Source organism: Myotis daubentonii, chromosome 14 (assembly GCF_963259705.1).
Source record: "Myotis daubentonii chromosome 14, mMyoDau2.1, whole genome shotgun sequence".
NCBI classification, from domain to species: Eukaryota; Metazoa; Chordata; class Mammalia; order Chiroptera; family Vespertilionidae; genus Myotis; species Myotis daubentonii.
This window is the reverse complement of record NC_081853.1, coordinates 41,897,404-41,921,106: the sequence shown is the minus strand read 5'-3', so window position 1 is coordinate 41,921,106 and position 23,703 is coordinate 41,897,404. Positions and strand designations below refer to the sequence as shown.

At 37.0% G+C, this 23,703-nt stretch overlaps 1 protein-coding gene across 1 annotated transcript in view; it reads right to left on the bottom strand.

Annotated features, from left to right (window-relative positions):
• Positions 1–23,703, bottom strand: part of RARB (retinoic acid receptor beta) — a 646,552-nt gene that overhangs the window by 597,844 nt on the left and 25,005 nt on the right. Inside the window, exon 2 of the mRNA XM_059664097.1 lies at positions 17,648–17,726. The gene's annotated coding sequence lies outside the window, so the exon portion shown is untranslated. The remainder of the gene's footprint in view (positions 1–17,647; positions 17,727–23,703) is intronic.

The window sequence follows — 23,703 nt, the reverse complement described above, 5'->3', positions numbered from 1 at the left end:
ATAATTTTTGAACTGGAGCTTGACATTTTGTGAACCCCACACATTAAATAGATAGTCCTGACAGAAGGTCAAGGGTAGAGTAGAATTTGCATTTCTAACAAGATCTTAGGTGATGCTGATACTGCTGATCTGGGGACTACACTTTGAGAACTATGAGCTAGAAATCAGAGTGCTAAACACTTAATTTCTAGGCCACCTCAAGCAAAAGGTGGTCATGAAACAATTCTGGAAAACAAATTGTGAATAGAATTTTACTGAGAAGGGCCTCCCTTCCTTAGTCTGCACTACCCTTTCCCTGTTCATCTGCCTAGAATGTAGCTGTGGTGCCTGGTGCTACAGCAGCCATCTTGCAACAATAAGGATGAACATAAAATGGTGACATATTGGAGCTAACAACAGCCACCACAGTGTGGGTTTCTACTCCAAGAGAAGGAGAGTTGATCAGAAAAACAAATCTGTATGCTGCAGTCATTATATACAATTGAAAATATTCACCCAAATCCCTTACCCAAAATAAAATATTGCTAACATTGTGCCTTGCAATATTGTTTGCTCTATACATAGGGTTATTTTTAGATATTGCTGTGAAAATACAACGTAATCACACTACATACAAAATTTTGTATCTAGATGTAATCATAAAAATAGTAAATTCAAAAACTGTTGTCTAGTTGTACTTATTCTCATGATAACAATGCTGTGTAACTGTCCGTGCTTCACAGTCTGCATGGCTATTTCACAAGCATTATCTCACTTGCTGGCAACAATCCTGTGAGTTGGGTATGGGAGGGAGCAATGACCCAATCCAGGGATAAGTCATCAGAGTTACAGAAATGTCTGAGGGTGCCCAGCTAACAGAGCAGGAAATCAAACTCTGGTATTTGCTCCTAACCCCATGCCTTTGGACTCCAAAGCAGAAAATAATCTATTTTCAAGGTCATAGAACGTCAAATAAACTATGAGGTCTAAAGTCTTTATTTTTCCAACACAGGAAGTTGATCTAACATTTTCAAAGTCCTTTTTTATAATCCCCTACTTCTAAGAGATGCCTCTGGGAAAATAAAAATATTCTATTATCAGTAAGTTTTAGAAGACTAAATTCTACAAATTTCTTCTTGGAGATTCACAATGCAAATTAGAAGTACTGTAATTTTGTGTTGTTTTGTTAATCCTCACCTGAGGATATTTTTTCCATTGATTTTTAGAGAGAGTGGAAGGGAGGAGGAGAGACAGAGGGAGAGAAACATTGATGTGAGAGACACACACAGATTGGTTGGCTCCCGCACAAGCCCTGGCCGGGGCCAGGGATTAAGCCTGCAACCAAGGTTATGTGTCCTTGACCTGAATAGAACCAGAGATCCTTCAGTACACAGACTGACAGTCTATCCACTAAGGCAAACTGGCTAAGGCAAAGTCCTATACTTTTTTAAAAGTTTAAACCAAAATTTGCCAAAGTTATTTGACCAAACAACACCTTCTTCAAAGAAAAATCTCATCAACATCTCTCAGAACATTATGTTCTATGGAGGTAAAAGTTCCTTCTGATTTTAAGACTTTGAGTACATACAATAGTCCTCCTTTATTCACAGATTTACTTTTTGCAGTTTCAGTTACCCACAGTCAATCACAGTCCAAAAATATTCAATAGAAAATTGTGGAAATAAACAATTCGTAAGTTTAAAATTGCATGGCATTCTGAGTAGTGTGATAAAATCTCGCACTGTCCAGTCCCATGCCACTAGGGACATGAATCAGCCTTTTGTTTAGCATCTCCATGCTGTATACACCGCCCTGCTCATTATTCACTTCGTGATTGTCTTGGTTATCAGATCTACTGTCATAGTATCACAGTGCCTGTGTTCAAGTCACCCTTTATACTTAGTAATGATTCCAAAGTACAAGACTAGTGATGCTGGCCATTGGGATATGCCAAAGAGAAGGTGTAAAGTGCTTCCTTTTAGTGAAAAGATATGCATGTACAGGAAAACCACAATATATATAGGGATTGGTACTATCTGTGGTTTCAGGGATTCACTGGGGATCTTAGTATATAACCCCCTTGAATAAGGGGGGTGGGGTGGGATGGGCAACTGTAAAGGAAATGGAAGAGCAAAAAGAATGATCATGCTATCAAGTATTAATCTTGTACTCAATATTTAACCTAACTAAATAACTTTATCATTTATAGTTTTAAAATATATTTTTATACTTTCAATATACTTTTATAGTATAGAGTTATTGCATTGCCGCAATTAATAAACTTGGTTACTTCAATGTAATGAAAGTTTTGTTGAAATGGAAGTGTGGTATTAAATTCAGGATCAATCTTGCCCTACACCAAAGCACAATTCAAAAAGCAGAAATATCTTTTGAAAACCGTCTGATCAAGAAGTACATATTAACTACACAAAAATGTCTGACCAAGAGCTGCCCAAAATCAACAGCCGAAACTCGAGTTGCAGAAATCACCCCTCAGCGTTTCACTCCCTATATTTCTGTTACTATTTGGTTTTTTCAACAAAGTTCACTTTGGTCACATTTAATTGAGTTAAACAGCTATGCCTAAGGTTAGAAATTATGAAATGATGGATATGGACAACTAGCCAAAATGGCAATGCCCAGCTTTATGGAGGAGGAGAGACAGGGCATGATGCTGGCTTTACCCGTTTATTTAATTAGTAGCCGTCCAATTTAGACATAAGTGTCAGAGACAGACATCAGGGATGCCAAATCAGACAGCCTCTGACTTCCAGCCATTTCCTAAGTGCTGCACTTACAGGCGATGGCTTCCCATTCAGACCAATTGAGACGTGCCATTTTCCCGGAAGCCAGGCCAGTGATTGGATGTGAAGGGTTAACTTCTGGGCAAGTTCGATGTGGACATCACTTTTCTAGGTCAGTTTTCGTAAGTGCTCAAATTTTAGGATGAGACATATCTAAAGCAGAGGTTTATATTTCAGTTGTTGCAGTAAGTACTGCCCCATTTTAAGTTCATCAGTCATTCAAGCAAGACTGTCTAGAGACCATTGTAGCAAGCTTTAGAGAAATATAGGATGAGCAAGAGAAGTGTGTGCCCCTTTTGTATTATCAAAAAGTAAGCATTATAAAATGTACATTTTTGAAATATATATACATTATTTTATTGATTTCAGAGAGAAAAGGAGAGGGATAGAGAGATAGAAACATCAATGATGAGAGAGAGTCATTGATCGGTCGCCTCCTTGCATGCCCCACTTGGGACTGAGCCCACAATCTGGGCCTGTGCCCTGACCAGGAATCAAACCATGACCTCCTGGTTCATGGATTGATGCTCAAACATTGAGCCATGCCAGCCAGGCCACAAAATGTACCATTTTAACAATTAAGTGTATAGTTCAGTGACATTAAACACATTCACAATATTATAAAACCATCACCTCTACCTATCTCCAGAACGTTATCTTAAATAAACTCTGTACTCATTAAGTTATAATTCCCCATTCTCCCCTCCCCTCAACCCCTGGTAACTACTATTTTACTTTCTGTCTTTATGAATTTTACTATCCTAGGTACCTCATATAACTGGAAACATGCAATATTTGTCCTTTAGTTTCTGGCTTATTTGACTTAGCATAATGTCATCCATGTTCATCCATGTTGCAGCATGTACCAGAATTGCATTCCTACTTAAGGCTGAATAATATTCCATCATATATATATAACACAATTTGTTTCTCCATTTATCCTTAAACATTTTATTTGTTTGCACCTTTTGGCTATTGTGAATAATGCTCCTTTGAATGTGAGTGTACAAATATCTACTTGAGCCCCTGCTTTTAATTTAGGGGTGCGTATAGCTAGAACTTGAATTGCTTGAATTAATTCTACACCTAACTGTTTTATTGAACTACCATGCTGTCTTCCACTGGAGATGCACCCGTATACTAGTACATTCCCATCTGCAATGTACGGGGATTCTAACTTCTTTTCATTCTCATCAATACTTGTTACTCTCTGTGTATTTTCCAAGAGCCATCCTAAAGGGTACATGGTTTCCTTTAAAAAGCCCACTTGTACAGAGCAAGTGGGATAGAGATAATTAATACCATATGAAAATAGAAGGAAAATGTAAATATCACAGTAATCCATGGGTGCTTTTTAAATATTAACACTTAGATAAATAAGCCTTTGTTAGTCTATAGCACTGGTTCTCAAAGCGTGGTCTGTGAATATGTATAAGGCCAGCTATTCCTTAGACATTCCCATCTCTCTGTTTTGCCAAGTATCCCCACAACATAGGGGAGCCCACATTTCAAGGTTATCATCAATTAGCCACCTGACAAAGCCAAATTTCTCCATGGTGATGCCCAAGAGACACAAGTCCAATTTCCCAGAAAGTATAATCAACATGAAAGTGGATCTTGAGTTTCCTGAAATACCCCATCAGTAACTGTGAGAGACTAGTCTAAGGAACTTCAACAGCATGGTCAGGAACTTGACAAGTTAGAAAAGCATGTCAAACTCGTGGCCCACGGGCCACAGACCTCATTTATTTGGTCTTTGTTAGTCTTTGAGTTTGAAAAAACACACAAAATGAGGCTCAGTGCCAACGGGGAAGAGAAGAGAGTTACTCGGATTCTTATTGAACTGTTATTGACAGCACCAGCAAGGCCAAAGTCAGACTAGTGCTTTTAGATGGTAGAAAATAAAAACCTCTAGGAAAACAATGAAAATAGAACATCCATGGTGAGACATTTGGCAGCAAACCATAGTCACATCTAGGTTGGCCTTATTCTCTCTCTCTTCACCTGGTAATGTAAACTTGTTATACATGTAATTACAGTGTGTACTACCAATCACATTATAATAATGAGTGTGCTATACAGATGTTAAGATTTTCTCTCATGGCAATCCAAGAAACTCTTATGACTTAAGTTGTTTTTTTTTTAATATCCTTACTCTGAGCCTGAAGATAACTTCTTTGAATGGTCTGCCAAAAATTTCCAACAACTCTTTTAATAACAGGAAACTTTGCTTATTTCCAGAACCCTTTCATATCTTGGATCTCATATTTTAAAAACATCTCTAAAAAGTAGAATTTTTGTCCTTACTGAAGGTACCTTTAAAAAAATGTATATATATGTTTGAGTGTGTGTGTGTGTGTGTGTATGTATACTATGTTAGGATATAACTATAGGGTGTCCCAAAACCATGTATATATACTTTAACATCTGATAGCTCAATTAATGTTTCCTTCTTTTCAGCCAGACTAAGCTTTGAACAAAGGAAATTCATCCTAAAATGCTACTCGAAGTTTGAAAACACAGTTCAAGTACAAACACTGCCTTTATAATAATTCAAAGTGTGTATACACCCGTGTCCCCCCAAAATGTACACACTTTAACAGCTGATAACACACTTAACTTTCACTCCTTTGCAGGTTTAACTGATTCGAAATAATGGATAAATCACACTAAGCTTTGAATAAAGAAAATTTATCCACTAGACTTTTATGGGAATATATAAAAGATAAAGTTTATGATACAAAACCGGCAACAGTCAACAAATTGAGGGTGCACAAATACAGAATGAAATTATTCTTGATGTTTGCAATTCCATTGCTTCACATTATCAGCTGTGCCTGGACCAGAACAGGCATCAGTTTGAGAACAGGTGTTGACAAAAAAAGTATTTATTTCTGTAGAGTCTCTTAAATAGTGAAAATGAACTGTGTTAATAAACACTGACTTTATATACCTTTTTTGGGAAGACCTATATATACATTTGGAGAGAAAGGAAGGGAGACACTACCCAAACACTGACAGTAGAAATTGAAAATTTTAAAAAGATTCTAAGTAAATGTTTGCTACGAAGATTTCAGGAGCACCAAAGTTGCCAAAAACCTGTACATATAGTGTTATCAATATAATAATATCTTTGGAAATACTAATATTATGCTTTGCTCTAGTTATCTCCTGAGATAATTTTTACCCCTTTGACAAATACAAGACAATAAATAATGTAAACACCGCAGTAACTGGAGGTCACAAAAACATGGTTTTTTGCAAAAGACAAGATTTTTCTCTGTTGCTTTGAGTCACCAATGAAAAGCCCATATTTGAATGATAAAAGCCATTTATCTTATTAGTGAAATTCAACTGCCCCAGGATGAATTAGTCAAAGAAAGCAAATACTAAAAGAGGTAATAAGGATGGTTTGTGGTGATAGCACTCACATCCGGAAGTAAAAACAAAGGAAGACAGACCCCACTTGTGTGGATTTTGATGAACCCACACATTTTGAGGCTTGGATTGTTTGCAATGAGCTCTTACATAGTTCAGCACATTGCTATCACTTCCTGCCCTCAGCAGATTGTCCCGTTTTCTATTTTCAAAATTCTCAATAATTCTATTATCCAATTAGAGAAGGAAATTCACAATATTATCAGGAGGAAATTAGACTGACAGTTGCTGCTTTCCAGTTAAATGAGATCCAGGACTCTCAGATGTAAAGTGAAGTGAATTTGCTAAAAATGAAGAAAGTTGAAGCACAGGCCCCAGGCAAAATTTCTCTACATGCTCCTATCTAGGGAGTGGATTAAAAACTGCATATTTTAAAACAAGAATATAGGTGCCATTCCCCACTGATTACCATTAGCCCTCAGACCTGACTACCATTACTGCTCATGTGTGCTCATAAAACATGCTTTATACCCATCAATTGATAGCCCTTCCCTTTCCATCATCAAAATTATACTAAGCAAATACTTACTGAGCACTTGCTATATGCCAGAGATATCACAATTCTCAAAGCACTGTTGGAGTTAGATTCTATCACTATGCTCATTTTACAGATTAATTGATAATAAATAAATTAAAGCTTGAGTGCTCAGTATCAGATTGTCAATACTTCAACCCAGCTTTGGCTGATTACAGGGCCTTAGCTTTTAGCTTCTCGGTATGGTTGTCAAGTTCAAAACCCAGCATCACCATGATTATCTGTGTAAGTTACTGCACTTTTCTAGCCTCAATTCTCACAGGGTTCTGGTGAAATATTTGTTTAGCATGTACCAAGTACTACCCAAGTATTTACTATTACTTGTGTCCTTGTTGTTGTTATGCTAAAATAAACAATTTCCTATCTCATGTAGAACAGGCCATCTTTCAGGTCTCATGATGTATGAAAAGGGTCATATCTGGCTATTCCAGTATTTCCATGCAACAAAGGTGGGTTTCTTATCCCCAAAGTGAAGAATGATGGTAATTTAGTCACTGAGTATCATATAATCACAACAGTATCCACCATGTATGCCATGGGCACTCAAACCATGCTAACGGAACAGCTAATCACACAGAACTTACAGGCCAAGATCCAGATGAAATCTTTTGGGGGTACACTGCCTCAATCCCCCCCTGCACTGGCCTTTCCTCTGAGGCTAGCTTCACCCTTTTGCATGCCAATAGCACTAATGCCAAGGTCATACCACCCATGGCAAAGCTAAAGCTTGCCAGAGTTGCTGCAAATCAATAATGTCCCCCTCCCAAGTGGCCAGGAACAAGGGTATTCCACACACAAATAAAATAACTAAAATAAAGACAAAATGTAATATAAGCTTTATGGGATCTTAATGTATAGGCAACCAGAATACTGAGCATCGTTTCTAGAAGTAGCAGCTGTGCAAGGTGTCAGATGATTCTGGAAGTTGGCCTGCCTATCATATTCTTTCCTTATAATAACTGACAATCTATTGTTCAGTTGCTGCTGTCTCTTAGTAAAGCATTTACTAGCCATTTAATAAATATTACACATAAGCATAACCATGATATTCTCTCATAAATAGTTCTAAGCTTCAAAGGAGGTGCAATTGCTAATCCTAAGGCTAAGGAGCAAGGGAACTTAATGAAGTGAGCTTCCACGTGAACTCTCATGAAGTACTGCTCAGAGTTAATACACTAGAAATGTGCTATAATAAATGGGCCTCGGCCAAAATTTACCTTCTAATTTATTACAGATATAAATCTTAGATGGTGATAATAGCTTGAGAAAAGCATTTTCCATTGTATTAGAAGTACCCTTTTGTCTCCTCCCTGGCCCCCAGAAAGTTTTCACCATCCATCATTTTTTCTCATGCGCACGGGTTAACAGAAGACATCTGACTTTAAATCCTCTTGCAATCCCTCTATGCCAGTGGTTCTCAACCTTGGCTGCACATTAGAATCACCTGGGACTCTTTTTAAAATCCTGATTTCTGGGCCTCATCCTCTGGAAATTCTGTTTCTTTGTTACTAATGTTGTGGCCCCATCCCATAACAAAGAAACAGAATTTCCAGAGGATGAGGCCCAGAAATCAGGATTTTAAAAAGAGTCCCAGGTGATTCTAATGTGCAGCCAAGGTTGAGAACCACTGCTCTACACACAGGCTGTTTTGTAATTGATGGTCCTTACTGATGAAACCTGAGTCTGCAGGTGATTAAAACACACCAATTTTCATGCCTCCATGGCATTAATTCAAAACAGCAGGTATTAGAAAAGTAGAAAACTATGGTTCTTGTGGAGGGAATACTTTTCAAACTATGAATACTATAGTACTTTGTATCAAATGTGAATCTCAAATATGAATCCGTAACTACAAAATCAACCAGTTGGTGTTCAAAATTCCCAAAGGAAGAGAGAATATTTAAAAACTAGTTGACTGCCTGAGCTTGAGCCTTCTTTAGTCACAGCTAAAAGTTCCCATATCCCTCAAGAAGTCTTCACCTGGCATAATGTAAATTCTCTAACCATCCTGCTTTCTTCTTCTGAGTGCACAGTAGGGTTTCTGTGTGGTTTTGAGAAAAGATGGCAAATCCTGGTTCCCTATATTCTGTAAAAACGTTGTTTTACATTTGGCAGCCAGTCACTTCACATCGTTTACTCAGCTTATATTTTCTTTCTTGTGAGGGATAGCTTCTATTTCTGACTATTTTTCAGAGACCATTTGGATCTGTTCTTCAACATGAGGTTCCTACTAAGTTAGCCTGTTATTGAGGTCAACGACAACATAACATCCCATTTCAGGGTATTTAACCATTTGACAACAGTTAAAACATTAAATAACCTCACAAAAAGGTTTTGTAAAGAAATCTAGAAACCTGACTTTGGGTGGTGGGCACACGAAGCAATATATATGATTGTATCACAGAATTGTACACTTGACACCTACATAATCGTATTAACCAATGTCACCCCAATAAATTTAATTTTTTAGAAATTTCAAAAGCAAAATAAAATCTAGAAATAAAGAAAATGCAATAGACAGACACAGAATACAATTATTATTGAAATGTGTGGAAACAGCATTAAAAACAGAAAAATGAAGCTCAAATCTACCATCATTATGTCACCACTATTTAATCTGTAGAGAACACCCTTTGACCAAAATTGTGCTCTGTAACTTTGAGAAGTTTGGTGATGCTTCTTTGAAAGTTGTGCCCTCAGTATTTCCAACTTTGTCCCATGTATGGGTTTAAAAAAAAAAACAAAAAAAACCCATGTACCTTTCCTCAAACTAGTCCTTCATAAAATGCACAATCAATAGAGTCCCTAATGGTTTTCATATTTCAGTCTAATAGATAACATGGCATTGCCCTTTCAACCTCTTTTGCTGCAGAATCACAGTTTCACAGACACATTTTCCTTTCAGCCAGACTTCATATGTGGCAGTCACAGGACACTGGCATTAACATTTAATAGAGTTTGTGAGCATAAAGCACTTTTATGGATACCTGCTAGAGAGCTTTATTTTCCTTTGAAAGTTTTATTAGAGCTGTTACATTTTTCTGCAGTGTTTTATGTGACTTGCTGTAAATGATGATTGCATTGCATTAAACAAAACAAAATCATCGGTGTCAGGCAACAAAAACACTATGTGACCAGATGCTTGTCACCTATTTAGAAGAAGGGAGAAACAAATCTAACATTACACAGAAGTCCCTGGTGTTACTGGTGAGGATAATGAAAATTAAATAACCACATAGGATCTAAAATGAGAAATTTGAGATGATACATAGATGCAAATGAGTTATGAAAATACTAGCAACTTACACAAAAATTATTGATTTCCCCCCTTTGATTACTATTTCAGTGATCAGAGTATATTAGGTACTTGTTTGCTTGCAATGTGTTTTATTAATGCCCTATATCTGACACCCAATTTGGAAATCAATGCTTATTTCATCATTTTTCTCTGAGGGGTTCTATTATTTACAATTGATTTAACAGGAATGAAAGGCTTACCATTAACAAGACCCAGCTGCTGACACTTCGCAGATGAATTATTGAACTTCAAAACCTGAATTAACTTAACCATCGTCAAGACTGATGGTTTGATGATTTTTTGCGCCAAGTCTAATGTATTTATAATTAGAATGTCAAAGCAACTGTTTTCCTGCTTTGCCCTCTTTCTTGATTCTTTCACTTCATGGTATTTTAAAATTTGTTTGCTTCATAGATCACCATTCCTCTGAGTTTAAAAGTAATACTCGAGTAGCAAGTAGATGTCCAAGTCTGATGTTTGAGAGAGGGGACTGAGCAGGAGATATGAATTTGGAGATGTAGGCATAAAAACCTAGAAATCACCAAGAAGTTAAATGCTGTTAAAGGAGAAAAGTACAAGCACTGGGCCCTGGGACATCCAAACATCTAGAGGCCACCGAGAAGACGACGACCAGAAAGGAACCTGGGGTGGAGCAAGAAGAAAACCCAGGAGAGAGGTGGTGATGAGCAGAAGGCCTTAAAGCAAAACGAGACAAGTATTATCAAGAAAGAGGGGATGAGCAACTTAGAGGCTGGTAGGTCAACGAAGACGAAGGATAAAAATTGACCATTCAGTCATCAAAATATTTAAAGAGGAAAGTATAATTGTCTGAATAGATGTTCAAAAAAAAAAAGCCAAAATAGAAATCAGTACCATAATAAAAATTCTTATGTGGTTTACCATAATAAAAATTCATATAAAATGAAGAGTATAAATGAAGTTCCTTAGCCTAATATGATATTACTATCCAAAAAAAAAAAAATCCAACTCATTGTTTAAAACATTTCCTTAAAAATTAGGACAATATAGGGTTGTCCAAATTCACAAGTTCTCTTAAAAATTGTTCTAGAGCCCTGGCCCTGTGGCTCAGTTGGTTGTGTGTCATCCCATGCACTGAAAGGTCACCTATTCAAGTCCTGATCGGGACACATGCCCAGACTATGGGTTCGATCCCAGTGGGATGCATGCAGGAGGCAGTTGATCAATGTTTCTCCTATCCATGCTGCTCTCTCCTATCCATGTTGCTCTCTCCTATCCATGTTGCTCTCTCTCATCCTCTCTAAAAAAAGTCAATGAAAACAGGCTTTAAAAAATTGTACTAGAGGTCTTAATCAGTATAATAACATGCCCTCATCCTTTCTTCCCCACCTATTCCAACATACACATACAGGGCAAAATGGTTGAAAAAAGAGAAGAACCAGAGATAATATCTCAAAAAAGCTACAAACATTTTTAAAAAATGAGTTTCTAAAATTTTCTGGATATAAAAGTCAATTATATATATATATATACTATAAATAACCAAATTGTGATTTCTAAAAAGCAGTCATTAAAAATAATAAAAACAATGTATGTATTATAAGCCAAGCAGAATTTAGGTCACTTCCATGTAGAAGAATATAAACATTCATGAAATACACTAAGGAGTCAAATAAATGAGAGTAATGCCATAGTCATGAATTGTACGTGCACCTAGAGTGATACACACAGGCAAAGCTAGTTCAATCAAAATCCAAACATAGTTTTTCATGCAACTTGACAAGTTGCTTCTGAAAATAATTAGGAAATACAAAGTAAAAGAGAAACCAAAACACTCTCAAAGAAGGACAAAGTAGGCGCCTAAACCTATCAGAAATCAAGACTTAGTGTAAAGAAGTAAGAATTAAACATAACAGTATTGACACAGAGTGAACTTATAAACAAGACATAACTAAGAGCTCAGAAAGACACATACACAAAAATGTAATATATAACAGAAAAGATACTTATTATTGAGATAAGGATAGATGATAAAATAAACAGTATTGGAGCAAGTGCTTTCCATATTCGGAGGGAAATAATAGATCCGTTTTTCACACCAGTTACAGAAAACCAATTCCAAATGAATGATGTAAAAGGAAAAACTAAGATGTTTATAAGAGATTAAAAGAGTACTTTTAGTTCCTTGAGATACTTTATAAAAGAAAATTAGAATGCATTAAAATAAGAACTTCTAGAATGCAACAAAAATATCACAGATGTTTCATTAAAGATAAAACACATGTTTATTGAACAGGAAAAGAAGCACAACTTCATTGATAAATTAGGTAAATGCCAGTTGAAATCATGAGATATTTTATTACACCAAGAAAGTGTGGAAAAATAAAGAACTTTGGTGGTACAAAGTGATGCTGAATATATAAAACCGCAAGAATACTTATATACAATATATTATTCCAACATACATACAAGTGACCGAATCATAAACAAGGTAATAATTAACATTAAACTCACGAGTACTAAGTTTGTATTAGGAAAATAAAAATAAAATGAAAGGGTACACAGGGATCTCAAAGGTAATGATGACATTCTGTTTCTTAAACTGGGTATGGAATGCAGGGCTTTTGTTTTATTAATGTATTTTAGTATTTGATTATTTTATTAATTTTTCTTGTATTGGTTGGTTTTTGCTTTATTATTTTGTTACTGATTATTTTATGTGTTATAATTCATTATTTTTTCATTAAATATTTATGCTTATTATTTTTCTATTATTTTAAGTATCTTATTCATGATTTTATTATCTTTTACACACATTCTTTTATAATTGTACTTGTCCAAAAAAAATATGCTATAAAAATTTAATCTACAAAGCAGAATGAAAATCTTAGATAAAACTCTTCATTATTTCAAAGCAATTAAAGAACAAATGACCCCTATGAAGAAAGATTACAAAGAAGGGTTGCAAGATTTTAAAGGAATCAGAAAGATGAAAATTTAGCTAGCCTAGCTCAAAAAAGAATGGCAGTGTAAAATAAAACTATTACAGAAATGAAATCACAGTAAATCAACCAGACAAGCATGGTAAAAAAAAAAAACGGTCAGTAACTTGAAAAACAGAGCAAAATGAAATTAAGATGTTCAAATGGAGAAAAAGATTAGTGATGCCTAAGTCAGATTAAGGTTATACAAGAAAAGCACACATTATATCCTTAATAAAATGAGATGCTGAGACAAATATTCAAATAATTTTTTTTTTCTGAAATAAAAGGAGGCCTGAACCAACAAATGAAAAGTGTATAGTGTATGTTCACAGGGGATGGGGATTGGTGGAAAAATACAGAATACATAATCAACACTAGAGCATATCTTTGTAAAGTCACCAGATTCAAAGAAAAAAATAAATAGGTGGGCAGCCAATGAGATGAATAAAAAGACAAATTTATTCCAGGTTGGAAATTTAATACTGCATTGATGACAATTCTCCCTGAACTATAATTATAATTCAAATTTGATTCCAATTTCCAAATGAGAAAAAATAATAGTGAACAGCCAAGAGAGCGCTGAAAACAAAAAGAGTAAGGAAAGGGACTAATTATTAAAGCTTATTATAAAGTTTTAGTAATTAGTGGATCAACATATACACTTATGGAACCAAATAGAGTAACCAGACATAGACACAAATGACAGAGTACTTCACAGAAATAGGCCAAAAAATGGCTTACCAAAAGAGATTTTTAAAAATTAGAAGATGTTATACTGGAGCAGTAAAATGAATTTCTTTCATTAGGTTAACTCTACTAATGTAAATCTGTCTATCTTATCTGGAAAGTATTTTGTCCATATGAATGAAGTTTCCTTTTTGACTTAGTAACCTAGAGTTTCCATTTCTAGGAAGCCATCCTAAAGGAATAATCAGTATGAACACAAATATGGTTATATTTGTTGTTTGCTTATTCAATACAACAACTAGAAATAGTTTAATGTCTATAAAAAGAAATGGTTCTTATATGCTACCATACATCTACATAATGGACTATATGCAGACTTTTTTTTAAAAAGTCACAATTTCAAAGAATATTTAATGACAGAAAAATGTTCTTGTGTAGAGAACTGTCAACTTACAGAATGATTCTAATTTAGAAGAGGAATACATTAATATGTATGTGTACATTTCAAAGAACGCTGAAATGTTTTGTGAGTGATTCATCTTCTTTATCCTTTTTCTCTGATGGAGGAGAGAATGTGGCTGTGGTCAGTATTACAAGTATTATAAGTAGTAAAAAGGATTAAGTAGTGGCATCCTGCCTGCAGCCAGGACATTGCTGGTGACTGTGTGTATGCTCACAGCTAAGTGTGGGGGTGAAATGAATACCTTTAATATGACAACAGTCAAAGGAGGAGAGGGGAGAAGTTGATAAAATGCTGTTACTTTTCGAAGTAAAAAAAAAGTAAAATCCAGGAGCAGAGGCAGATTGAAAAGAATCGGAGGATAGAGGGAGAACTTGAAGGGTTGAGGTCCCTGAGGAATTGGGAAAGGGTGGCGCCAAGAGCATAGGGTGTGGGACTAGCCCTAAGCATTGCAGGGGGCGTCCCTTAGTCCCTTCCCCACATACCAGCAGGAAAAAGGCAGACGGAATTTTCAGGGTGAGCAAGAAGTTCAGCTGCTTTATTTTTTTGGTAACTTCAGTTTTATCGATAAAGTAAGGGGTAAGACTATCAAATAAGATTAGAAAGGTTTAATGTTTGGGACATGAGAAAAGTGGAGAAAATAATAAAGCAGCAGTTTTTTAAAAATTAAGTCAAACTTTTTACTAATTCAAAGTATATCCCCGCCCCCTCCCGCCAATTAGTGGGAACTGATGGTGTTCTCTAATTATGCTGGATTTATGAACAGGCTAGATGTACACGAGATTGTATTCCCTATTCTCTATTTTGGCATTCGCTTCTTGATGCTCTCTTTCACCTAACCCAAGTTACGCTGACATGATCTTTGACTTCCCACGGAGAAGTGTTCATTTTAACTGGCAGGCAAATGATATTACCCTCTGAAGGCCCATCATGCTAAATGACCATTAAACCATTACACTTAAGAACTGCCTCTCAAGATAGAGATTTCCAAGTGCTTCACAGGGTATCACTGTTTAACTCTCAGCATTTTATAGACAGGGAAATGTCATCACCAAGCTCACATGAACTCCTCTGGTTATAAACAAAACATCTGTGGCTGGTTAGCTCCCTTGGTTGTTTCATCCATGAAGTTAAATGACCAAAATCTTGAACGGGACCCTTGTAAAGCTCGGTTAGGAAGGTTCTCTTTATAAGCCATTCATTTGCAGCCCCAGTTCGATGAGTTGTCTCCCCAAAGGGGCCCCTGATTCAGACAATGTGTGGCTGCCAGCACCCCATCAATCAGCCTCCTCTCTCCTTATTCCTCACCAGGCCCCCTCCATGTTCACCAGGCTCTCCTTTCCGGCTACCCTGCCCTTAGACCTTTCCCCAAGTCCTTCCTTCCACTGTGATTATTCTGTTCCCACCCAATCCCTCTGCACTTCAAAATTTGCCTCAATTTCACTGCAGTCCAATATTTTTCTCCAGTAACTCTAGTCTTCATGAGTGTGTATATAGATGAATGACCACCCTTTGTATCAATATTCTACGATTTAATTCACAATTACATTTGGTTTGAGAGTTAAGTTGCTCAAGACCATGTAATGCAGGTATCGCACAATATAATGCAAAAAGAAGCTCTGCTTTCTGTTTCAAGTTCAGTACTTCCTAGCTGGGTAATCTTGGACAATGCATCTGATCTCTCTGGACAGTCATTTCATCATGTGAAAGATGAAAAGCCATACAGATGTAATTTTCTACCTTATACTTTTTAATCACTTCAGTCTTTAGTATCACTCAATAAACACTTGATGACTGATGGAATCCTATTAATAGATAATACAAATCTATAACAAGAGTGCAAAAAAAATCATATGCACAAAACCCCCAACCCTATGGACAATGTAAGCCACCAGAAACAGTTCTTATTTTTTTTTTTTTTTGCTCTTATCCACAGCCATATTTTTGAAGTTGTGAGGTAGTCCTAATTTTGACACATTCACTTACATTTTTAAATGTTCAGTTGACAACCATCTTCAAGCCATAACTTCTTGTACTTGGACTTGCCTACACTGATGTATACCTATATTCAAATAATCCAAGTGTTTGAAACAAAACCTTTTACTCACAGCAAAGTAATAAATAAAATATAAAGAAACCTTTTGCCATATGACCTGTTCAAAAGCAGCCGCCAAGCCTCCAACTCCCTCAAGTCCTGCTAACTACTTAAAAAGCTGAAAGAAGGCTAAGGGGGGGATGGAAGCAGGTGAAAGGCCACTGGCTAGGAAGGTGGAATGGGTAGGATGCAAGAGGTGTGTTCTAAGATCTCATAGCATCAACACCCAAAATGCCCCCATGTGTTTCCTATTTGACACCCCTTCCTGCTCCCATAATGCACAGGTGAAGATATGTTCTCTGAGCCTTTGAGACACCAACTCTCTTGACTTGGTTCCAATTCTCTTTGGGAAACCGTTACTGGAGCATTAGGCTATTAAGTCTCTGCAATGTTAAGGCATACAAGTTAAGCAGAGATCTGCAGGACAACTTGTCTAGTTTTAGTGATCTAATTCAGATGTTAGCAAACTACAGCCTGCAGGACAAATCCAGCACTTTAAAAAAAAGTTCCCAGACTTTAGCTGGGGAAAAATAAATTCACGACACCTGAAAATGTAGCCTTCAGATTTCAGTGTCCACAAATAAAGCATTAGTGGACACATCATACTCTCTCCGTTACCTATTGTCAAGGGCTGCTTTACTTCAATGGCAGAATGGAATAATTGTGACAGAAGCTGTATGGCCTACAATATTTACATTCTGGTCCGTTACAGAAAAGTTTGCACACATCTGATCTAAACTCCTAAGTCTGCCACTCCCAACACAGCATATAAAGCACATGTTTTAGATTTTAATATCTTTGCATATTTCACCCTGCGAAACCTTCATGATTTAGCAAAGCACACTGTGAGCTGAATCTAGGATGGTGTAGGACATGCTGAACCAGAAAGATTTAGAATTCTAAATCCCACTTAGAATTGCCAGAATACAGCGGCTTGAGACCAACATCCTCTCAGGTGAGAGAGCTGCCTTAGAGCGTTCTGTTTAACCTCCAGGTGAGTACAATAACAGCACACCTGAGGTCATTCTAATGTGAATTCATTAAAACTGTACAAGATGAAGTACAGACTGAGCTTTTCTTACACCATGAGGCTTTAAGACAATATTCCACCACCCGGCATCCATCTTCACTTTATCCGTAGTAACTCATGTTCCCCACCACAGGCAAACTGTCCAACCCATAGAACCCATGTGTTTCAGGAGATACTTCAATATAAAACAGGGCAGCAACACCAATTCTTTTCTCTGAGCTCCTCCTGGGCAAGAAACTATTGCTATGGTTAAGACAACTAGAATACATATTCCCAAACCCAGGTAAGGCCAATTACAAAGGGAAATGCTCAACTGATAAGAGGATGAGGAGCTAAAGGAGAGTAGATCTGAACTTACCTCCCGTCTTTAGGTCCTGAGAACAAGTCTCTAGATGAGAAGGTTGGGTGACAGTCTCTTTATGGCGATGGTCAGAATCCTGCAAGAGAAATGGCCTGCATTTATCAGTCTCAAATAGCACAATGCAGAAAAATAAATTTAAATTTTTTATTATTTTTAGAGTATTTCCCTGGCCTCACAATACCTCCTTTCCATGATGTGAAGAACCTATGAAGAACCACCAAGCTCCTTTGCTAAATCTTGAACCAACCTAGAACATCTCCACTGACGTTGTGATCACCCGGAGGGAGGAAACCAAGTGAGGGTGTGAAGCCTGTTTGTGCGGAGCTTTATACTCACTGGGCTCAGGTGTGAGCACTGCCACTTGACTATGCAAAAGAACTCACAAAGGTGGTGGCCATTAATCATACTGGTGCATCTACCACGAGCACAGATCTGTGACTACATAGCAAATTGAAAGCAGATTCAACTTCTGCTAAAATTCAGATCCATGAAGATGGAAAGAAAAAAAGAAGAGAGAGAGAGAGAGAGAGAGAGAGAGAGAGAGAGAGAGAGAGAGAGAGAGAGAGAGAAAGGGAGCAAAGTGAAAAATTCACCAAAGCTGTAGAGAAAATGCCTTTTCATTATTTAGTTGCTGAGTTATACTTGACAGTTCATGATGATGGCCAGGAGTGGAATTGAAAACACCCAAACAGCTTTGTTCTCTTATATAGTCTAGGTATTATAAGTTAGTTACACTGATCACTAAGATATATACAGAGGCAATTTAAGGAAGTTAAAAATATTGGATGTGGCAGTTCATTTTGTATCATAGCTGGTCTATTATACTCTTGCTTACCTCACAGTGCAGGCCCATGCAACATTTAGACAGCACACCTCACATTTTACAGATTGTAGAATTGAGGATTAAAGGGATTTTGGTTTGTTTCAAAGTTTTTAAGAACTTTTACCTTCCAGGATTAGGTACTACATAGTCACCAAGCTTTTCCCCCACTACTTATCCACCAAGAAGCATTTTGAATTAAAGTTGCTCTTAGGATTGTCAGAAAAAAAATACAGGATGCTCAGATAAATTTGAATGTCAGATAATCAACAAATACATTTTAGGTATATATACACTATTAATTTTGGACATAATTATGCTAAATAGATCTTTGTTGTTTATCTGAATTTCAAATTCAGTTCTGTATTTTTATTGTCAAATTGGGGAACCCTACTTGCTTCTCTTTGGTCTAATCTGCAATCAATTCAGGAATATTCACTTGTGATCATTAAACCTCAATTTAAGACACGCTTGGAGATAAGTTATTTAGCTTCCCTGCCAGAAATTAAGAAAACAGAATTATATTCTCTGAGTAAAAGACCATTTAGAAGATAAGAATTTCCTACTTTTTTAAAAAAATATATTTTATTGATTTTTTTACAGAGAGGAAGGGAGAGGGATGGAGAGTTAGAAACATCGATCAGCTGCCTCCTGCACACTCCCTACTGGGTACGTGCCCACAACCATGATACATGTCTTTGACCAGAATCGAACCTGAGACCCTTCAGTCCACAGGCCAACACTCTATCCACTGAACCAAACCGGTTAGGGCAGTGGTTGGCAAACTGTGGTCCCTTGAGTGTGGCTCTTCCACAAAATACAACATGCGGGCGCACATATACAGTGCTATTGAAACTTCGTGACCATATCTGACCTCTTGAATCCACAGGAGGGAGATTAAGGTAGAAAACCTTGCAGTTCAAATCATTGCAGTTTTAAGACTTGGTAAAATTTAATCTTTGAGGTTCCTGGCAGCAAATTAAGGTTGAGTGAGCAAAGTAACTAAAGAGTAAAACATGTTGAGAAGTAGTTTATTTTTAATGGCTGAAAATGGCCCAACACCAAGCATTTAGGTGGAAAGAAACTACTGAATTTCAAAGTTATCATATTAAGTTATCAAAGCATAATGCCGCAGACAAGTAACTCATCAGGAAGATATGAATTGAGTGCAATGTAAAAATGAACAAAAACATAAATAATTGGGTACAAGGAATCTTTTGCCTTTAACCAAACTCAGGGACATTATGGTGCACATAATACCATATGGACCTTAGAGTTACTTTCATTACACAATGGATCAGAGTGAAGTGTTTCTATGTCTCAATATTATTGATTGGCTTGAGCAAACCAAAAAGGAATTAGTTCCCTCTGACTAGTCTCCTGAATGTTCAACCCAGAAAGCCTAACCACAGAGCTAAGAACCCCTCAGTATAATCCCCATGATAGGTCTAAAACTTGGCCTCTCCTTGAGAAGGCCTTGAACCCTCGTGTGTTAATTTTCATACCTGGAAAATTCCATTTCTATGGCATTTCAAAAATAAATGGAGACCAGCATACAAATATATGAGCAGAATGAAGATTCTCAAAATAGTGTTCATATTCAAGAATTACTCGGGGAAACTTGTTATAAATCCAGATTAACAATCTCTTATCACAGAAATTCTGATATGGTAGGTCTAAATTTTGGGGGGTTTTGTTTTGTTTATAATGCATACAATATTTATTAATCATATACTATGAGCCATGTAATATGCTAAGCATTGACAGTTCAAAAATATATAAATTATACTATTCCCTCTCAAAAGTTTACCATCACGCAAGCACTTTATTTCTCAGAACTGACCTATAGGGATAGGCATTAATCTGCTTTACAGAAGAGAAAGTGAGGTCCAACAAGACCACGTAATATACTCAAAAACACATAGCTAGTACAAACAGAAGTCAAGTTCAAAAACAGGTAATTACATTCGTTCAATCACTCATTTATTCATTATTGTTCTCACCTCTTTTCCAACTATTTTTCTCCTAAACCCCTACACTCTGTCACCCTGGGTTACTTGCTGTCCTTTGAACCTACGAGATATATACCTGCCCCAGGACCTTTGCTTCTTCTCTTCTCTATGTCTGAAACATTCGTTGTTATCTCTTAACTCTCTCCTTCAGTCTTTGATCAGTTATCACCTCCTCAGTGAGACCTTCCATGACCATATTATTAAAAATGTACTACTTGCCCCTCCCCAGAACACACTATCCTCCTTCTGCCTTCCCTATTCTTCCAAAGTGGAAGTTTAATGGATAAAGTGAAAACACTCGATCTTACAAATCTTATGTGCAGCACACTAGTCCCTCTGAGTGATGTACTAGTATGTGTATGTCTACATTGAACAGTTTCTTGCCTGTCTCTATTGCTAGGATGGTGGCTCTCAAACCTTAGCACTTTCAGAATCCCCAGGACTTGTTAAAACACAGATTCCTCATCCCTCTCCCCGCCCCAGAGATTTGATTAAAATAATGCTAATAGCACTGATCAGCAGACCATTTAGAAAAGCCTTGCCCTAGGGCAGTGATGGTGAACCTATGACACGCCTGTCAGAGGTGACACGGGAACTCATTTTTTTGGTTGATTTTTCTTTGTTAAATGGCATTTAAATATATAAAATAAATATCAAAAATATAAGTCTTTGTTTTACTATGGCTGCAAATATCAAAAAATTTTTATATGTGACACGGCACCAGAGTTAAGTCAGGGTTTTTCAAAATGCTGACTCGCCAAGCTCAAAAAGTTCGCCATCACTGCCCTAGGGCATGCATTCTCATCTGGGAAGATTCTCCCCCTATATCCTCTCACCTCCAGGGAACAGTTCACAACAGCTGAAGACATTTTCTTACTGTCAGAACTGGGGTTAGGAAGCGACTTGGCATCTCCATGAGTAGAGGCTATGGATGCTGCTAAAGATCCTACATTGCATAGGACAACTCCCCACAGCAAAGAATTATCACCCCAGATGTTAATAGTGATGGGGTTGAAAAATTCTGCCCTAGAAGAATGCTTCTCAAACACCCTCAGGCAGCACCACCTAGAGGGCTTCTTCAAATGTGCACTGTCAGACTACACCCCCAAAGTTTCTGCTTTGTTAGGCTGGTCCACTGTGGAGCCTGAAAATTTACATGTTTGCCAAGTACTCAAGGAAAGGAGATGCTGTTAGTCCAAGGCCCCCACTTGGAGAAGCATGAAGTAGAACAAGTGCTCCATAAAGCAGGGATCTTTGTCTATTTTACTCCTTCCCCAGCAACAGAGCATGGTATCCTATAGTCACTCAAGTTCCTAACTTTTTAGTAACAAATCCCTCTCTCTGTCCTCCACAAGGTGATTCTGACACCAATAATCCTTGAATGACACACTGAGAAAAAGAGTTGTTGTTTTTGTTTGTTGTTTGGACAGCAACTTTGAGATCCCTTCTATTCTTGTTGACTTCTACGTTCATTTATTGCCAATCAAAGACATCTGATGAGAGTTAAGGGATCAGTCCAGATGCGCCTATCTGCCTGGGGGAGGGGGTGAGAAAGCTCAGATTACATCTCCACAGTAAGATCTTTACAAAGTAAACAAACTGTCAAAGCAAGTCCCTGCATTTTGTATTCATTTATGATGGAACAAAATAGTCTTACAACCGCCTGCCAAGCAATTCCCATTTTCAAAAACTAAGGCCAGAGAATTCATACACACACACACACACACACACACACACACACAGTTCTTAAATATGATGCTTGAGTGAGGTACCTTGCATTTTTAACTCAGTGGGACTCGGTGTGTCTTCTTGAATGTACTTGCATTTCCATAACCACTTCTATGACAGTTCTGTGATAGTATCTTCCAGGTGCTGCCAATTACCTCTCCTTACATCATTTTCTGGGGGGATATTAAATTCCATTCCTTTTATCCTGTGCCCAAGGCCAACAATGAAGCAGTTGATCTCCATAATTCAAACATGTCTGATATCTTAGATTCAATTGCCCGGTTTAAGACAGGCATTTAATGAAGAACTGGCGAATGAGAAGTTTAATGGCTAAAGTGAAGACACTCCATCGTACAAATCTCTTTTTACTCATATGGAGTCATCAGCCAGGGTTATTGATTTGCATTTACTGACTGGACTTTCTATTGTTTTCAGATGTTGTATCCCCAGCCGATGCCTGCAGGCTATTAGTTTTCAGGGCTGTCCTGAAAATCCCAAGCCTTCCCTATTGAATGAGGAACTCTGAAACATTCACAAGAGCCAGGAGAATCCAACACATTTCAGAAAGTACGAAAGCATTTCACTGGGTGTCTTCATTTCACAACAATGAGAATCTAAAGAGAAATAACTAAAATCTTAAAAATGAACATGATCCGCTCTTTACAAAAACAACCAGCATTACTGAGTTATAATTTACTTATATATATTTATATGTATATAATTTACATGGAATTCACCTTTTTAAGTGTATATTTTAATGATGTTTCACATACTTGCACAGTTCTTCAACGATTGCCACTATCTATCATCCCAAAGAGGAAGCTCAAGCTCATTTATAGTTAACAACTACTATTCCCAATCAACACTCATTTGCTCTCTGTCTCTATAGATTTGCCTTTTATGGAAATTCCATATAAATGTAATCATAAAATATGTGGTCTTTGTGCCTGGCTCCTTTCACTTAGCGTATTGTTTTGGGGTTCATCTATGCTATAGTATTCATGAGCACTTTATTCCTTTTTATTGAAAAACAGTATTCATTTATAGGTATGTTATAATTTGTGTATCCATTCACCAGTTCACGGACACTTGTCCTGTTTTGACTATTATGTATAATGCTGCTATGAACATTTGTGTACAAGCCTTTAGGTAGACATATTTTCATTTCCCTTGGGTAGATTCCTAGAAGTAGAATTTCTGGGTCATATGGTAAATCTATGTGTAACATTTTAAGGAAATGCTGAACTGTTTTCCAAAGTGGCTGTTATCTATTACCATTCTACCAGCAGTCTATGAGGGTTCCAGTTTCTCCACAACCTCTCCAACACATTATTGCCTATCTTTTTTACTATAGCCATATCTGGCTCATTCTAAATGTTGAAATAAGAATGATTTCAAATTTGTACCACAAATATAAAAAGACATCGCTCATGTATTGAGGGCCTACTCTGGTAATGTTCTTTAAATATATTACTGTTGACCCATCATGACCA